General features: G+C 44.8%; 1 long non-coding RNA gene across 1 annotated transcript; it reads left to right on the forward strand.

Annotated features, from left to right (window-relative positions):
* The first annotated feature begins 441 nt into the window (after positions 1 to 441).
* LOC123112778 (uncharacterized) lies at positions 442 to 3,640 on the forward strand. The gene is made up of 5 exons (XR_006455712.1): positions 442 to 550; positions 1,282 to 1,390; positions 1,480 to 1,555; positions 1,916 to 2,522; positions 3,070 to 3,640. It is a non-coding gene; the product is annotated as an uncharacterized lncRNA (long non-coding RNA).
* The last annotated feature ends 16,554 nt before the right edge of the window (positions 3,641 to 20,194 follow it).

Below are 20,194 nucleotides of genomic sequence, written 5' to 3' on the forward strand. Positions count from 1 at the left end.
CCTACTAAGCCTCAGAGAAACCTACAGTTTGTGGATGTATGTTGAAACAGTGGTCCGAACTTGAAGATGATGAAAATTATATAGGGTTTGCATGGTGCCGCTCTGCCCAAGGAAGCCATGTCCGTGAATGCATTGTGAAACACTGATCTGAACTTGAACTTACATTTTAGAAATTAGCCTGTTAAGATTTTTTTTCTTATTTGAGGAATGATTGTTAGGATTCAGAACTTAGAACACTTGAACACTTTGCTTTCTTTTCACTTTAACACTCCCATTGTTAGGTAGGAAGAAAAAAACTTGAATTTTTTCTATAGTTGGGCAGGTAACTCCCCTGCAGTTTTAGTGGAAATTTTGTACCGTACTCAGAAATCTTTAGTCATATTTTGCCTGCTGTAAAACTCCTCTGTAGTATACTCTAACATGTTTCTTCCTTCTTATGTGGATGGTCTACAGATACATGCAACAATTGAGGTTTCATGTGCAAGGAAGCAAAGAAGATGCGAGACCGTTTTTCTTTTGGAATAGAAGAATCAAAGGATACACCGACCGAGTCAGTCTGAACTTCGATTAAATATGATATGCGTGTTTACAAATCTTTCCTTCATGAATATTTTGAAACCTTCACATTATGCTGATATGTATTTTCTGGCAGAGCAGTCTTCAACATTGACGGTTACCATTTTTATTTTTTATCTCAGCTCGTGAGATTTCTCTATTGTCCTGACACAAATTTACTCTATATGATGAATCCAAGGCTCAGTATAAGGATTTCCTGATTTATTATTTGCCGCATCTGGTGTTTCTCATCTTAGCATGAATTTGAAGTGTCACCTTTTGCATCCAAGTAATACTATTGGTTCACATTGATCCTATCTACCATGTACCAAATCACTCACTTTTCTAAATACTGATATGGAATTAACCTTTGGTTACAACCCTATTTGGTTTTGAGTTACAAAATGTCCTTATTTAAGATTTTGCTTCTTAACATGTTGCGTTACCAGCTCATCCACTGAGGATTTTGAAATATGATAGTACTCTTCCTTGTTTTCTTTATCTTTTATTTACAAGTTAGTTCTATTGTGAGGAGAAGCTTTGGAAGTGGTTAATCAGTTCAGTAAGATAATTTGAGGTCGACGAGCAGATTGATTGCTCATATATCCACCTTAAGATGGCCACAACGTATTTCAGATTTTAGCACATTAGCTGCCATCGTTTTGTGATTTCAGAAATATATTTCATGTGCTGGATGGCCTCACTCTTTTATTGGGTTGTTTTCAGTTAAAGGTTAGAAGACATGCCAAATAATGGATACTTCTCAATCAAATGAACAAACATGCTATCCGCCGAGCTTCAAGACTGAAGGGATAGATAACCACAACTTCTAATGGTATTTCTGCATTCTCTATTGTGCACTCTTATGTTTGTTTTGGTGTAGTGTCCTACCATTTATGCTTTTGTTGTTGTGGTTGTCTACAGACCTATACCAGCGATTGATTGTAGCATACTAGATTCCTAATGCTGACAGGAATAGCCGCCATGGCGATATTTACAGGTGCATGAACTAAATTTTCTTTGACATCCATGCAAAAAGTATCAATCCACAACCCCTGCTACCTGACAACGATGTATCAAATCCTTAGTCAAGGCAATATTCCCCATTTCCTGTTGGTCTAAAGTCTAAACTATAAAAATGCAGTTCACTATTTGGATAGGATCCCTCTATCTTGTTACTTATTTCTACCTTCTTGAATCCCTTTTGTGTCTATATTGTGATTTTCTGATTTGTTCCAGGGTGTGCACTGAGATCGAATAGTCTACATCATGCCTCTGGTCGGAACAAATGTATGCTTGTTCCCCTTTTTAGCCCACATATGTTGGTTTCTGATACTCATTCCTTACTTTTCTGTTTCAGAAAAAAAATTGTGGGCTGGACTGAAGTATCGAAACACACTTGGGATTTCTGTTTCCTGTAACATTTTATTTGGGGAGTTTGTGACTTCTAGACCTGAATGGTTGTGCATGGACCAGAATATGAATGAAGGATACTTTAGTAACATTTATGTAGAGGTTGTGACCTCCATATCCATTCGTTTTTGCTCTGATTCTTGGGAGTAATCCTGATTGATTTGATGTATTTGGTTAATTAGGGTGACATTTTTTGGCTGATTTGGGTGACGAATTTGATACTTATGTGAATTGTTTGGAAGTTTCTTGGCTGATATGCGTCGTTGTGGTAGTTCTTCAGCTAATTGCTCTGCTCTGCGGTCGAGGGGGGAGCCGCCAGAGAGAGAACCAATCAATGCACAAGGAGTCGATAGTTTCAGCATAATATTAGGCTTCTCCATGTGATGTGATACTCTTGGGATGATGATGGTTACACGAGGGTGGTCTTTTTTGCAGGGCCAATGATGTGTGCAAGGACGGAAAGAGGCAGTCGATCAACGCTGAAGACGTCTTCAAGGCGCTCGATGAGATCGAGTTCCCGGAGTTTGTAGATCCCCTGAGGACTGCACTGTTAGGTCAGTGTTGTTGTCTACTTGTCTCCTGCATTCTGTTATAGGCTGCTGTTCTTGCTCGGTTTTGTCTGTTAAGCATATGTTCTTCCGGTTTAGATGTTGCATCGATAAATAACTCTGTGAGACTGTGACAATGCAACTGAAGAGTGCAGTTGCTCAGTGCTTTAGATTGTTGCCGAAAATCTGGGAGCATAACTAGAAGTTATTTACAACAATAGAATTTTATTGGTTGTTTATATCCTTATGCATGAGGCATTGTGTGACTCTGGGATTACTTTGCCTATTGTGAATAACTATTGTATTTAGATGCAATCCATATGTTTTAAGTTGAGATTTGTATTTTAAGAAGTATTGATTTGTGTAATTTGTGTGACATATATCAGGATTTTGATTTGTAGGCTCAAATAAATTTGGTCCATTTATATTAAATCCCACATTACGCATAGCAGAATAATTACTCGGTTTGGCATGTGCCATTTTTTCTTTATCTATTTCATCTAGATCAAATCAACCACAATGTCCTCATTAACTCACTTTTATTTGTTTGCAGGAGGTTTGGTAGGTTTGAGCATCTGACTTATAATCTAGGTTGATGGTGTTTGGCATTATTGGTTCGATCCACGTGGAGGTCCTCGCCGTCATTGCAGCTGCGGGACAAGACGGCAAGGAGTTTGTGCGTCTGCCTTACCTCTGTACAAAATAAACTGCAGATACAAAAAATGAAAAAGCAGAGCACTGTTATTTCTCCATACTCTGCATCCCCATCTGAGTCACTCTCTCTAGAAGCAGGAATGATTATACTTCAACCGACCATGCTCAGCCTAGAATAACACCACAACATACAGTAGTAGTTAAGCAACAAAACCTAAGCACTTCCCGTCATTGTTTGCTTTCTCATGTTTTTGTTTGCTTCATTGTGTTCCTATTTACTTGCATATAGAAGTGAGCAAAGTCGAAGTGTTTTGGGTGTTACAAAAGATTGTGAATATTTTGCTTTTATAGCTCTTTTTCTTGATTGACTCAGTTTTTATGTAATTTCAAAGCACTTCAGATGTGTTAGGCTGCAGCAAGAGGCTGGAACAGATCTTTGTGCTATGACGAGTGTTTGCTTCAGTCAATCCAAAATACCTCTAAAACTACAGTTTCATTTGTTTGTCTAATCTACATGAGAAGCTCCAATTTTATCGGCAATAGACACTGAAAAAGTACTGATTGGGTTTATATGGGATAGTTCTGTATGTCCATTGTGTGATGGGAAATACAATGCAGTAGTTAATTGTCACATGGCTTCTCAATAGTGGCTTCTCAGTAAAAATGTTATATGATGTATGATAGCCATGAGTATGATGATTTTTTGGATGGGCGGTAAGCTTCCCATGTTTGATGTTTTTTTTACTTTTTAAAATTGAACGATGCTGGTGAGAATAGTACTGTGGTGTACACTTCTATTTGGTCATATATTTTGTCCTTTTTTGGTTCTCAGTGTGGATATACGGTCCCCATTTTTTATTTTGTTCTATTTAATTTGGTTCTATAAGATTAAGATCCATACTTATCTTTAATCTGATGTTGTTCATGTATATGATGTCCTTCGATTTTAGAAATAGTATCTTATGTTGAATGTATTCTTCCTTTGTCAAATTTTTGTGCTATCTACCTTAGGACTTGCCTTTAAAATAGGTAAAATTGGTATCATTGGTGAAACCTTTTTTTTTACTTGGCTAAATCCTAATTTTAGCAACACTTATGGTTTCACATGATCTTTACTCTTGCTCAAACATAAAGTTATCAAATAATGTAAAAAAATCAACACGAACATGGTTTTCAAACAGGTCTTTGCGCCATTTGGCGCAACGAGTCATCTAGTGTTTAACAAAAGTAAAAGGTTCATGTTTGGTGGGTGTATTATGTCGTCTCCAATCTCCTGGATTGACATTGGTATTTAGAAAATGGATACCTTTTGCAATTACTTGAGATGGAATTCGCCATGGAAGAGATCATGTAGCTTTTGTATGTTACAGCTTGCATTAGTGATATTACATATAGTTAAATACTTTTTGTATCCAAATAGCTGGAATAGCTCAGTTAGCCAGAGCGTGTGGCTGTTAACCAAGGTCGGAGGTTCAAGCCCTCCTAGCGAGTTTTTTTCCACTTTTCGTGCATGTGTGATATAAAAAGAAATCCAAATGTATTATTTTAGTATCATGTATTTGTACTATACACTCTAATTATAGTTGTTGGATTCTTCCTCACATGGCTATTTATCCCATCATTCCTTGTATGGATCCCCCTAACATATTCTCTGCACCGGTCATGTCATGTCCTTATTTCAACATAAATTCAAGATTGTTGGGTAATCTATTTAATTTCTATGAACAAAACAGCATCAAGGACTGCCTGTATAATGATCAATGGCCATAATTAAGCATGTAGCTTTGAAGACCTGGAGATTTTAGTACATATTGGACATTTGAACTGTTTCTTTTAATTTGCAATGATAAATAATAGGGATTTAGTATGCCATCTTGACAGTTGGTACAACCACTAAAGTGTTCTTGCTTTTGCCATTCAAATTTTGACTTCATAGAACTAGGACCCTTCTGTATGGAATTTATGGATCTAACTAAAATAAACTTTTCTACATCTAAGGACTGTACTACAGTTTAGTTAGTCCAATGCTTACCATGTTTTGCCTGTGTATATGCAATATACATTTAGTTGTATTTCTGGTTGAAGAGAAGGGTTGGGCGATACTAACTACAGTGTCAAGATGCTTGCATTGTCTTTAACTTACTTTACTATTGCAATACTAGTTACTGGATTCCATCACTCATGTTTTTAGATATTATGGAATAATGGCTATATCAGATCGTGATCCCTCTACAGTCGTAGTTGTCCAAAATAATTCTTTATTTGGCTATCACTGCCTACGTACCTTGTGAGCTAGTGTTGTCGAAGAAATCAGTCAAGAATAGATGACTTTGTGTATGTTGCTTCTCCTAAAAGTGGAAGCACCATTCTTTTTAGGTGCATTGTTGCCATGCATTATAAAAATGACAGGTATGTGAGGATTAACAATGGTAGGATGTGGAACATGCAGTTTGTGCTCAATTTTTTCCTGTACTTTTCGAAACGGAACAGTTTGTGCCAAAATTTTATCAATAAGCTGGTCTGTTCAATAAACGGTGGGATGTTTTGCATTTTTGTGAGAATTTCAAGTCTACCTTTCTATTTCTACAATGTTTTGCTTTTAGTATAAATAAATAGATAGATAGATGATGTGGCCTAGCTACATTACACAAGACATGGGTTTAGTAACAAATATGGAACTTTGGATTATCATTATTTTCAATTTTTTACATGGTATTCATGAAATTTAAATGTACCATTGGAACAATCAATTAACATTGTGTTTACCTCATGTCAGGCATCAAGGTCAAGATCATATTTTTGTGAAATGGGTTCAAAGGATTCTGATGATATTGTCATGGGTGATGTTAGAGTCGCTGAAGAACTCATTGCGTTAGACATTTCTATTCATCCAAGACATGAAAAGCAAATGAGAGCACATCAGTTGGCAGGTTTCCACTTTCCTTTTAAGAATTTAGTCTCTGACAAACCAGGAGGTACCAATCTAGCTCATGCCCCTGGTTCGGGTAAAACATTTATGCTGATTAGTTTCATTTAGAGCTTCCTGGCAAAGTATCCCTCTGCAAGGCCTCCTGTTGTACTTCCTAAAGGCATATTAGGTACATAGAAAAGGGAACTCCAACGGTGGCAAGTGGAGGACATACCACTGTATGATTTGTATTCGTCAAGGGCGCCAAAGCAGATCAGTTGGAAATCCTTAACTCTTGGCAAGCCAATAGGAGTATCCTCATGGTTGGATACACTCGGTTCTCTTGGATCGTTGACAGCGATGGGGGTGGCACCGTTGCAGCTTCATGCTGGGACATGTTGCTTATTATGTTGCCTAACCTACTTAGAGCATCTCCAATAGCTTGTCTATATGAATGTCTGTACTCGTTTTCCACGACGTGAGACCAAAACAGGCGTCCAACAGCTTGTCTATATGGTCGTTCAAATATACACATCCTCTATATCGACCTCGACAATATCCACGCCTGGACAATGTGAAGGCGTTGTCTAAACTCAGCTGCAGTCATGATTTCTTCCTCTCCCCAGCGATGGCCCACCTGTCATGGTCCCTGTATATAGACATTCTAATGCAAAACTGGACGTGTATATGAGGGAATCTTTTTAGACCATTGTCTATATGAATATATAGACATCCAAATATACACATGCTATTGGAGATGCTCTTATAATGGATGAGGGCCATACAGCTCAGAATGAGTCGACTAATGTGCTAGAATCACTACGCAGAGTACATACTCCACGTTAGTCCTATCTGGTACACTTTTCCAGAATCACATCGCTGAAGTGTTCAACATCTTGAACCTTGTACGCCCAAAGTTTTTCAAGATATTATCATCTTGACTGTAATGAGTCAAGTATCAATATCAGCTCGTAGGATTTAAAAAGGAGTCACTGATAAATTCACCCAGTCAAAGAGACCCCGTTGCAATGATGATAACTTCACGAGAAAAACACATGTTATTAGAAGTCTCAGGGAACTAACAAAATACATGCTTCACTACAAGGGTGATATCTTGGATAAACTACCTGGCCTAGTAGACTTCAGTGTCTTCTTGCAACTCAGTCCCAAGTAGAAAGAAATCATTCATAAGTTAAGTTGAAAGCCTTTGAGAAGTTCAAAAAACCCGCAGTAGGAACTGCCCTGTACATGCATCCATGTTTGTTAGAAATGTAAGAAGTTGATGCTACAGATAGGGCTTCACTACCAGAATCGCCCCCTATGCCGTTCGCCCTGGCCGTCGGCATAGCCCTGATTCCTGTCGGGACATGCCTATGCTGACGGCCCCCGTTGGCATAGGGCCGTCGACATAGAAAGGCCGTCGGCATAGATCCTATCCCGACGGTGTCCGTACATCTATGCCGACGGCAACATCCCCGCCTAACGGTGGTCGCCGTCAAGTGCCGACCACCAGCTGCGCGACACGTGGCACCTCTATGCCGATGGCCTAGCCGTCGGCATAGTTTAAAACTACGCCGACGGCTAGACCGTTGGCATAGAGGCGCCACGTGTCGCGCAGTTATACCTCCTGGGGCAGGGCTATGCCGACGGCCCAGCCGTCGGCGTAGTTTTAATCTATGCCGACGGCTAGCACTACAAAAAAAAAGACACATCCGTGACATTTTGGGCTGAACGAATTTTTTTCCTGTCATACTTATGACACTTTTATGACGATAATTGTGACAAAACCCGGTATCATCATAGATGTGGTGGGCTCCTACTTCTATGACAAAAAATCATGACAGAAAATGGGCTTTTCGTCCTGGACGGCCCGGAGACGCAGCTGCATGACATTCTGACGGAAAAACCATGGTAGAAGCGAGGGTGAGGGAAATTTCAGAGAGTTCCCGGTTATGGTGGGTGGTCGGGGGCCAAGAGATGCGCGTTTCTCTCGTACACGTACGCGCGTGTGTGCGAGGCGTTGGGCTCTAACTAAACCCGAGCAAGGCGTCGCCTAATTGAACCCGAGCGATTGCACTGCAGGCTACGCGTTACTGAACCCGAGTGATCGATCGATGGTTGTTAACTGAACCTAATCGAGCGATTCCTTCGCTACTGCTGCTAACTGAAGCCGATCGATGTTGCCTCTGGATGAACAGTGAGCGTTGCTGGTGGGTTTGGATGAACAGTGAGCGGTGGGGGTGGATGAACAAGAACCCGTGGTGTTGCCTCTGGATGAACAAGACCCCGATCGATCAAGACGGTTGGGGCTGGATGAACAGGACCCCGTGGAGGGCTGGATGAACAGGACGACCCCGTGGAGGGCTGGATGAACAGGACGACCCCGTGGAAGGCTGGATGAACAGTAGATGGTGGAGGGGTGGATGAACAGTAGCCCTTGGAGGGGTGGTTTAACAGGAGCCCATGGCTAGGGGTGGTTGAACAGTAGCCGGTGGAGTAGCGCGCGGTGGAGGCTGGATGAACAGGAGCCCGTGGATGAACAGTCGTAGGTGGAGGCTGGAGGAGGTCGACGGTGGATGAACAGTAGCCCGTGGAGGCTGGAGGAGGTCGACGGTGGAGATGAAAAGTATCCCGTGGAGTCCCGTTTTGTGGTACGCCACACCCCTCCCGATGAACAGGACCCCTGTTTCGACCGTAGCGCTCCAACACAAGTCCGTTTCCTCCGTTTTGTGGTACACCACACGCCTCCTGATCAACAGGACCCTGTTTCGACCGTAGGAGGTCCAACACAAGTCCGTTTCCTCCGTTTTGCGGTACGCCAGACCCCTCCCGATGAACAAGATCCCGTTTCGAACGTGCCCGGTCGAACACAAGGCCGTTTCCTCCGTTCTGCGGTACGTCATGCCTCGTTTCCAATGGCTGTTCCACCCAAGCCGGTTAGCTCCCACGTGTTCCGTTGCCTCCCGATGAACACGACGCATTCCGTTGCCTCCCGATGAACACGACACATTCCATTGCCTCCCCATGAACATGACGACGACGCAGTTTCTTTGTTCCAACCCAGCCATGTACACGAGCCCTGGCCGTACGTATGCGCGAGTAGGCGTTCGAGACCCCGCCCGTATGTACATACGTGGTCGTATTTACTTTCTTGCACCCTGGTCGTTGTACGTACGTGTACATGCTACGTGCGCGCCTCTACTACGACACGTGCGCGCCTCTACATCGACCAGTATGTACGTACACGTTCGCGACCAGAATGACAACGCTACGTACGCTTCGACCAGGTGGGTCCCGACTGTCAGGCACTTCCTTGCGTGCAAAGATGTAGCTGGTGGGTCCCAACAGTCAGGGGGGCTAATCGTTTTTTTTGCCCGGACGCACTTCCTTGGGTGCGAAGATGTAGCTGGTGGGTCCCAACAGTCAGGGGGAAAACATTTTTTCGTAAAATACGGTGTCCCGTCCGGTGGGTCCCTGTTGTCAGGTGGAGAATAATTATTTTACGCGTAATAAAGAGGCACTTCCTTGCGGCTGCCGTGGACCTAGCTGTCAGCCTCTCCACGTACAGTACTCTTCCGATGGAAGTCGTTCCTTGACCACGTTGACCACGCCGTGTGGAGAGCACCAGGGCGATGAACGATGACGAGGCCTAGGAAGAGGATGACGCGGAGCCAGGGAAGACGCGGCAGTGGAAGCCCGCGCGGAGAGGAGTACGAGGGTTCACTGGTTCGGCTGCAGTGTGAGGCTGCCGTCACTGCAGGGCCTGTCCAGCGGTGGGAATAGTGGGGGCGGTGAGGCCTCCGCGGCAGCATAGCCGGCCACGGGAGGCAGGAGCATGCGACACGATCGACGCTACTTTGGGCGGCTGGAGCAAGAAGACCAGAGGTTGAAGAAGCACTACGGCCGTTGGATGGACATCGTACGGTCACTGGAGCTAGAATCGTTCATATTGACAAAGTTGACAAAGCCCTCCGTCCCCATCAATTTAGTAGGCCCACAAGTCAGCCTCCCACAAAGGTGGGTCCCAACTGGGAGTATTATTTTTTTGTGCGTAGTACGGAGGCACTTCCGGTGGGTCCGAGCTGACAGGGGGGGGACGTTTTTTTCGTGAAATACGGTGGCCCATCCGATGGGTCCCAGTAGTCAGGGGGGAAACATTTTTTTTCGTGAAATACGGTGGCCCGTCCGATGGGTCCCTGCTGTCAGGTGGAGGAATAATTATTTTCCGCGTAATAAGGAGGCACTTCCTTGCGGCTGTCGTGGACCCAGCTGTCAGCCTCTCCACGTACAGTACTCTTCCGATGGAAGTCGGTCGTTGACCACATTGACCACACCGCACCGAGAGCACCAGGAGGTGGACGACGACGAGGCCTAGGAAGGGGACGACGCGGAGCCGGGGAAGACGCGGCAGTGGATGCCCACGCGGAGAGGAGTACGAGGGTTCACTGGTTCGGCTGCGGTGTGAGGCTGCCGTCGCTGTAGAATAACTGGGGGTGTGGGTTAGTGGAGGGATGGCCTGGCCAGCGGTGGGAGTAGTATGGGGGCGATGAGACCTCCGCGGTAGCACAGCCGGCCATGGGAGGCAGGAGCAGGCGGCACGACCGACGCTGCTTTGGGCGGCTGGAGCAAGAAGACCAGAGGTTGAAGAAGCACTATGGCCGTTGGATGGACATCATATGGTCACTGGAGTATTAACTAAGTTGATAAAGCCCTTCGTCCCCGTCAACTTAGTAGGCCCACAAGTCAGCCACCCACTATGGTGGGTCCCAGCTAGCAGGGGGGTATTCATTTTTTTGTGTGTAATAAGGAGGCACTTCCTTGCGTGCGAAGATATAGCTGGTGGGTCCGACCTGTCAGCGAGGGGAACGTTTTTTCTCGCGAAATACAGAGGCCCTTCCCGTGGGTCCTAGCTGTACAGGTGGAGGAATCATTATTTTGCGCGTAATAAGGAGGCATTTCCTTGCGTGCGGCCGTGGACCCAGCTGTCAGCCTCTCCACGTATAGTCCACTTCCGATGGATGTCGTTCACTGACCATGTTGACCAGGCCGCGCCGAGAGCACCAAGGCGGTGGACGACGACGAGGCCTAGGAAGGGAACGACATGGAGCCAGGGAATACTAGGCAGTTGTTTCCCACGCGGAGGAGTACGAGGGTTTACTGGTTCGTCTGCCATCCCCGGAGAATAACAGCAGGTGTGGGTGAGTAGAGAGATGGCTAGGCCAGTGATGGGAGTACGATGGGGCCGTGAGGCCTGCGCGGCAGCATAGCCGACCGCGGGAGGAGGGAGCAGGCAGTCCCGCCGGTGCTTGTCTGAGCGGCTGGAGTAGGAAGAGCAGTGATTGAAGAAGCACAACAGCCGTTGGATGGACATCCAACAGTCATTGCTCTCGTGTGTTGACTAAGTTGACAGGGCGTTGCGTGTGCGTCAACCTTTTTTTAGGAAAGCATACGCGTCAACCTATAATAGGCGCACAAGTCAGCCCCAAATCTGTGGAAAACAGCATACAACCCATCTGCCATTATTTCTAATAATGTACAACCCATTTGCTAATTCTTAAGCATTTTTTGGAGCCCATCTTCTTTTTGTTAGCATTACACCCCATATTGTGGCCACGGTTAAAAATTATACGAAATTTTGCATATTTCGGCGCGGTCAACTATTTTTAATCCCGAAATATCGATTCACATTCAAACTATTTTGAAAAATAATTTATATAAATATAAATTCCAAATAATTGTCCACGCATAAAAATCAATGTAATTTAAAATCTTGTAATGAAAAAAATTTGAAACTAATTCCCGGTTTGATGTGTTTTAAAAATGTACAGCCCATTTCTGGGCAAACTGAATGAAACTCTCCTCGTTTTGAAAGATTTGCAGCCCAGCAGGGCTGATAAAGCAAGTAGGCCTCGTTTGGGTGTTTCTTTAAAAAAATAGAACCGGGCTATTCATTTTCAGCAAGAAAAAAACATAACTGGGGCTCATGATGTGGTAAACATAAATAAAACCCTGGCTAGATGGGCCACAACCCCTGCACAGCCCCGTCGTTACCCTGATCCGTCGCTAAAACTAGTATAAATAACAACTGCTTGTTCCTCAAAAAAAACTGCGCGATCTGCTGGGTCCCTGGTGTCAGCCGCTCGTAGTGTAATTCTCTCGTTTATTGACTATGTTGACAATGGCGTGAGCCCTAGATGTCCAACCATTAGGAGGAACCATATTTTGGGCTTGTAATATAAAGGCACTTGCTTGCGTACTGCCATGACGCTGGTGGGTCCCTACTACCATCCTCTCCACGTACAGTCATCTCCTAGTTCCTCTCGGTTGTTGACGACGTTGACAACGCAAGAGGGCGGCGCACCGCGCACGGCGAGCGAACCAAGGCCGCAAGGCGGAGGATGACGGCGAGGCCTCGGACAGAACGAACAGGAGCCGTGGAAGATGCGCTGGTCCAGTCGCAGGCGGAGGGGAGTACGAGGGTTGACTGGTTCGGGTGCGGGTGCATGTTGGGGCTGACATCGCCGGAGAATAACAGGACGTGTGGGGGAATAGAGGGAGGGACTGGCCAACGTTGGAGGGTACATACGGTAGGGCGGCAGAGGCGCAACCAGCCATGGGAGGCGGGAGCAGGCGGAGCCGAGACGGGGTGGTTTGGTTTGGGCGGCTGGAGGAAGAAGAAGACAAGAGATAGAAGATACACGACAGATGTTGGATGTCAATCCAACGGCTTGTAGGCAGAATGGTTTGTTGACTGGCTAGTAAGTCGACACCACCTTGGATAGGCTATTTCCTCACAGGTCCCAAATGTCGGAATCCAAATCTGTCACGGTCATGCAACATTTCCTATGAAAATTTACAGCCCATTTGATGTGCTAGTTCGAAATAAGTTTGTAGGTGCTGATGGGGGCTAATCACTTGGCTTCTGTAATGCACAGTGAGCTCAAGCAGCCGGCGAGGGTGATGTTATTTCCCTTGGTTGGGATTTGTTACAATATTTCACTCTAAATTAAACGAATGGCAAGCTATTTGCTTTGTTTCAAAGAAAATATGACAATCACAGCCGAGTTGAAAAGGGCAAGAACATCTAACTCCATCTTACAAACTGTACAAAAGCATGAGGGTTAATTGTTTATCAGGTTTACAAAAAAACCCAGGTTGAGAAGGGCAACAACATCTAACTCCAGCACTGTTTTCAGCAGTCACAGTCAAATGGATCAGTCACGTCCATAGAATGAACATCCTGGGTCATAAAATTTACTGGATTATGACCACAATATGTTGTAAATAGAAGCCCTGCACGTTTAGAAGCTCTTTTGCCCACCTGGAACTCCTTTTTTTGCTCTTCGACATACCCATCCGTCAAAACCATGCTACTGATAAACTTAAGCCTGATGGACAATAGTAACCTCGCATTCAGCAGGAAGAATGTGACAAATCTAGTGTTTGCACGGTTGGCTACATATCGTTCTAGCGTTATTGTCTTCAATCGAATCTCATGAGAAGTGAGAAAATCCCGATGCTTACGAATCCACCGATTGGTTATAACTTTCTTACCCTGTCCTGTTGCCTAAATAGACATGAAGATTGAAAACAGTTAAGGTCTAAAAAAAGAGTGTCGAAAGAGCAACAGCTGAACGGTTAATTCTAGTACACTATATGCGGGCTTCCAATGTGCGTGAAATTATCACCTTTATATACAACTTCTCCAGACATGGAAATAATTGCAGCAAGCTAATAATCTTGTTCAGATCAAAACTATTCATTTGGATATATAAGATCTTGACAGAATCCAGCACCATTGATAGGCCATCCATGGAGAAACTCTTCATTGAGCATAGAACATAATATTAGTACAAAATGTGTACTCCAAGATGATATATAACTTATGCGCAGAAATATAAAATGCAGCTTATGGTTACAAGTGTAGATGATAATATAAAGTACCTGAAGAACTGTGGAGCCAAACACCATATTGAAATGAGCACAGAGATCATGTATTACATCCAAGGTCTCCAGTTTAGGCGCAGAGAGGACGATTATTTGCAACGGTGAATAACTAGAATCAAGGATCAACCTTTGAAGTGAAGGGGCATCTTGGATGATGAGCTGCCTTCCGTCAAAAGAAATTCCAATTCTTACAAGGTTAGGCGACTTTATTTGGAGACAACCGATTCTAACTGTGAAAACAAGCACTAAGCACTCCAGGGCAGGGCAACTAGAGTGGATGATGCTGTGCAATGAGGCCTCCGATATACGAACCCGCACAAGTGAAAGTTTCTTGAGAAATGGGAGTCGAAGGTATAGTACCAGATTGTCTGGTAGGTAGCACAGTGCAAAGGTGGCGGTGTGGAGAGAGGAGGAAAACCGCGAGATGGACATCGGTGCTGAGGGCACAAGTACATGGTGTTCGGTATGTGGTATGTGATTTCTAGGGGAATAGTAGAACTCAAGCAGCTGTAGTTCTGTGAATTCAGGGGACTTCAGCCAGGCGTCCACCGTGCAGGGCATGGTATGCTTGGTCAGGTAGCATGACGGGATGCAGAGGCTTTGAACGGAGCCCTGGTGGGAGGAGATGATGGCTCTGGGGATTTCAAAATCATTGAAGAGAGATAGCTGACGACAGTCGAGATTAAGGGGCACGACACGCCATAGAGAGCGCCACCGAATTGAGAGGATTTGGGTGCGGCGGCAATCCTTGGTGGGGAGAAGCAAGATGATCTCCCCAAGGACGGCGTCCAGGAGATCGCTGATGCGGTCCACCCGAGATTCTACGGGTTCCTGGGATCCGGTGGGGGCCGGGTCGCCGCTTCTCCCCGCGCTGCCCGGTGCAGGATCTACAACATGCATCGCCGCTGGCGGGAGCCTCATCTTCTTGGCGCTGGGGTTAGCCGACTCCATTTTCCTCGAGGGCATCGCGTCGCGCTCACGGATTTGAGCAGAGTAGCGAATGACGAGCCTAGTTGTAGTGCGAGTGAAGAAGAAGGGGAGCTGGGGGTTTTCTGTAGTAGTGAGGAAGAAGGGGAGCTGGGGTTTTCTGTAGGAGTGAGGTGAGAAATTTGGGGGTACGAGTGGAGTGAGCTGAAGTGAGGTGGGTGGGAGCGAGGAGGAAGAAGAGCACCCAGGTTTTTTTGGGGGGCGGTGTGCTGGGTGTGGGTAGCGCCTCTCATTCAGTAAATATATGGGCTTTTGAATTGATTTTACTATTTACTAGTGTGGATGGGCTGTTTTGTCTTGGGCCCAGAGAAACAATTACTACTAGTACAATGGAGACACTCTACAGCTACCCAGAAAAACAATTACTACTAGTACAGTGGATACAATACCGCTTATGGCTCCTCCTAGGTCATTGAAACGTCTCCCTCTACTGAATGCCGTTATACTTTTGTTCACCGACATGCGGGCCATGCAGCACGCGGGCCCAAATGCCATCCACCAAATTAGAAGGCAGTATGCAGGAAGAGAGTCACCCCAGTCGTAGCACAGCAGTAACGAGCCGTCGTATCACAAAAACCCACCTCCCCGCAGTCTAGGTTTGACGGACAAAGCAACCATCATTTCACTCTTCGCTGAATCCCCTTCTCCCTCACCGTCTTCAAGAAAGGCAACACTCGCATCTTCCACTGTTCTTCTCACCGAACGAAGGGAAGGTAATCGGATCCGTGATGTTGGTATATTTTCATTCAGAAAAAAAAAGAACTTTTGCAAAGCAGTAACCGATCCTCACTCTCTTTTTTGTTTCATTGTCACTGCGCTTGTGTTTTCCTTTCAGTGGTCTCCTAGTATTCGTCAGTTTCATGATGGACCAAGGAGATCCAGGCAAAGATCTGCCGATATTGGAGCAGACGCGGGAGGCTGATCCCCACAAGACAGAGAGCTCCAAGACGATGGAGGCAGCCACCGAGCCGACCCCAAATACGCTCACGGCCACTACTGAGATGGTCAACGCCCCATTTGAGGTTACAGCCCCTGTGGCATTGCAGGAGCAGTTTTCCCCCTTTGAGGATGTGTCCCCCCCCCCCGTTGAGCTGCCCAAGGTGATTTTCTTATTTGCCGATCTCGATTGTGGCTTTTCATCTAAGTATGTGGTGATGAATAATGCAAAAATTTATTAGCTTCAATGCCATGCTATACATAGTGGTTTAAATAACCTGTGTTTCTTATACTGGAAAGTAATTCAGAATTTGTTTCTGTTTCAATTAGAGCCCTGATGCAGACAAGGATTGTGTGGTTGTACATGTCACTCGCTTTGAGGCGGATGACCTGAATATACGCACTGGGAAAACAGAGCTCTTAGGCTGTTGGATCATGGAAGCAATTTGCGATTATACCAATGAAGAGTTGTATTCCAGCCTGACTGTTGTCAGGCGTGTTGTCCAGGGTGTACTTAAGCACAAGAAGTTCAAAGCTACTCTTTCGTTTGTGAGGCATACTGTTCTTGTCAAGCTTACGCAGAAAGATGACGTGGCATGCCTCCACAAACAAGTTTATCAGTGGCAAGGCCACAAGGTTGTCTTCATGAAGGTTCACAGGATTGAGCTGCTGTGGGACGTCCTCGATGATGTTCATGGCAAGGTCCGTCTTGTGTCCAGCCCAAATTAGATCGAGGCATGAAATAGTTGCCCCAGCTAGTGTTTAGTAGTAGTTTGGATTGTGTCTAATTATCTGAACCTTGCCTGCTATCGAGCCCTTTGGGGCTAGTACTCTATTTGAATCCATCTATGGGAACTGCGGCTACTTTTGTGTGCCCGTGAATCATGTGAGAACCATCATAATTGTTGCCAAAACAGATGCGTGCTCACTAGTTTTTTCATGAATATGGCATGGTAAGACATAAGTTGTCACGGTTTATCATACGAGCAGTGCGTGTTTTGATGAAATAGAGCACTCGTTCGAGAACTGTGCGCTGACGTATACATAAGTACTTGTAAACACTATTGGTGCTACCCCACTTGTAAGCAGTTGTGCAAAACACGGCACATTGGCTCACCTCACTTCAACACTAGGCTATCGACCAACTAACAATCAACAATCTGCTGTCTGACATATAAGCAACTATGTATCTTGTTACAGTGGTTCATGCAGTTAACTGAGGCCACAATGTAAATTCCAATCGTTCACACGCTAGTCCAGCGCTCATGTGGAACACTCACATTAAACTCGTCTTCATAAAAAACTTGAAAAGCATAAGTTAAGCAATTTTATACATCTCAATGATTCATAGAACATAACAAACATATACTAGTTCACAACAAAAGACAAAGTTGTGAGAAGGTTTACAAATCAGGAAAAAACAAGCAAGGCTTCTCTGAGCAAAGGGAGGCTTAAATTTCCTGGAGTTCACTCTGGTTTTTTCTTGTTGCCACCATCCAGGGTTAGGTTCTCTCATTCCAGAATAACCAATTATAATTGTGGTCTCAACTGGAATGCTGAACTGAACCATGCAATGTACTGACCAGGTGAAATTCTTGTGCATTCCACTAAATTTAATCATCGCTATTTGCAGAAATAAGCAGACCACAATGCCTCTTGTCGGCGCACCTGTCCAAAAAACCACCGTGCAGCCGTGCCAGCTAGTCCTTGGTTCATGGATGAACTGGTAGAAAGTGCATTCCGGACTAGGATGCAGTTGTTTTCGCTCGTCCCTACACTGCAATCAGGAAGTAAAACATACGAATCAACTTCTTTTAGATTGTGTTGGTCATTCTACCTAGTAACTACCAATGTAGGAATACCTGGAAGACGGGTGGTTAGACGATGGTAACGAGGGATATCCATCTCATTTTGCGCAGTTCTACTAAAACCGAGGTGTGTGCTTTTGATTGCGCGGATAGAAATGATACGGAGACAGACATCCCGAAACGATATGGAGACAGACATCCCTATTTGCGCAAATACTAAATACGTTTATTTAAACAGTGACATATATTTGTAGTGGCGTATGATTAACAACAACATATATCTATTGTGTTATAATTGGCACTAGATTGACAGTATGAAGTGTCCTTAAGTAAGTAGCATCACATCACATCAACACTACCACTAGATTAACATGCAGAACAATAGCATTAGTATTACTATCATGAGAGTAGCACATGGTTAGTAAATGTGCAATCAAATTTGTGCAGCTCCACTAGGATGAAGCAATGTTAGCGGTGTGAGATTTAAGTGTATTTGCAAAAACACAATTCATGGGAAATAAAGCAAGACGGAAGCACTTCATAAAATGGTGGTGGCATTGCTTCAATTTATCGACGGCACTAGACCATTACTTATAGTGACATTAGGTGGCATTGCTTAATGCTTCATGTGATTTTACATTAACGGTAGCGATATGGGCGTAGGGACAGCAGGGGCATAAAGTGGTGAGGCAGATGTGGCTGCCGAGAGCGGCAAACACTCAGGTAGCATGTCTGCATTTGTCCCATTTTTATCTCCTCGGCGACATTTTCCTATGTGAGCACATGAAATCTAGACCTGCTCATTCTCATTTGCGTTGTCCCCCAACACCTGTTACCTTCTTTCCTTTTTCAACCAAGAGATAGGTCCACTTCCCCCCACCCTTCGCCATACACCATGCTTTCTTCGTCTTTTCAACCAAGAGACCAATTGGGTAGCCAGTATCTACTACTTTCCCCCGTTTCCTCTTAGAACCAAGTCGTAGATTCATGCTACAACTTTACCACTTTCTTCCCTGTTTGAACCAACTCTTAGAGTCGACTGTATGAACTAGCTTTACCTCTAATAATAGTAAAAGTCTAGGTGGCTTTGGAACAACAGACGGAAGTAGAAAAAGATCCGCAAGGGAGCTAGGGCAGTAGAGCAAGGCAGGTTTCGAAGGAATATATACCTGAGGGTCGTCGGCATGTGGGAAAGACGGCGTCGGGAGGCCGCATCTTGGCCACAATAACGCAGGGAGGAAGAAGGGGTCGGAGGCCCTCCCGAGCCGGCGCTCTCTCGGAGAGAACGGCACGGCCGCCGATCGGGACACGGGGGCAGTCGTTGGTCTCCTCCCTTGCCGTTGACGATAGTGTGAACGATGCACCTACACCCCTGCCCCGGTTGAGGTTGTCCGGCCGGATTTGTGACCAGCCGTGAGCTGAGAGAGAGAGAGAGAGAGTGTGGCCACCTATGTCTTGCTTAGATCTGGAGAGCATGAGAGAGTGAACGAGAGGAACCCTAGTAAAGCAAGTGCTAAGGCTCCTGCTTATATATATAGTGGAGTGATTTTGTTGTACCAGCTTCAAAAAAATGCACTCCTACATGTACCCCCGAGTGGGTGTGAGATAACTAGTGCGTGCGTGCACCGCTTCTCTTTGTGAGAGTACAATATACTATGCCCAAAGAACGTTCGCCGCAAGAGTAATAGTATAAGTGTGTGACATGTGAGCTAAAATAAAATGTGCGGGACGTCTTTTGTTTTTTAGAAATTCTGAGGGTAGGGTGTGAAGAGCACATATGTGCGTGATGTCTACCTACAGATAGACGGTGGGTGCGAGAGGACTCAGGAGAGTCATGACTCGTGAGGGTGCGTGTCTGTGAGAGAGAGGTTGGCACATATCAATGCAATGCATGTGTCCGTAAATCATTATCCGACAAACGTTTGCCACAAGCCTTTTCCTGATGAACGTCGTAAGAACCGCTAGATCGGCATCCGACAGTGTCAGTTTTGCTATGTCATTTAATAGAACAGCCACTCCTCCTACACACAAATCTTCCACGTGAGTGTTAGGAACTACCATATGTTCCCTCCGTTCCAAAATGCAGTGCATATAGCTTTATTGGAAATTCGAACCTCGCAAACTTTTACCTAGTTTTAATGTACCAAATTGCACATGTAGAATACCCTATATATATCATTTCATTCATCTTCGAGAGGTAACTATAAAGATGGGGGAGGAGTCTACAAAGAAAGACCATCGTATCACCCACAACAATTTCAACCATCCTTTGGTGTCGAGGAATATCATAGGAACTATATATGATATGATTTTTATAGGATTTTTTCCTTTAGAGTCAATTGGTTCATAGGAATAGATTCATATACTCCACATTTCAAAGGAAATAAGCATGATATCATTTATATAGCTTTAGAGCCACTTGGTTCATATGAATGGAT

The sequence above is a fragment of the Triticum aestivum genome, chromosome 5B (assembly GCF_018294505.1).
Source record: "Triticum aestivum cultivar Chinese Spring chromosome 5B, IWGSC CS RefSeq v2.1, whole genome shotgun sequence".
NCBI classification, from domain to species: domain Eukaryota; kingdom Viridiplantae; phylum Streptophyta; class Magnoliopsida; order Poales; family Poaceae; genus Triticum; species Triticum aestivum.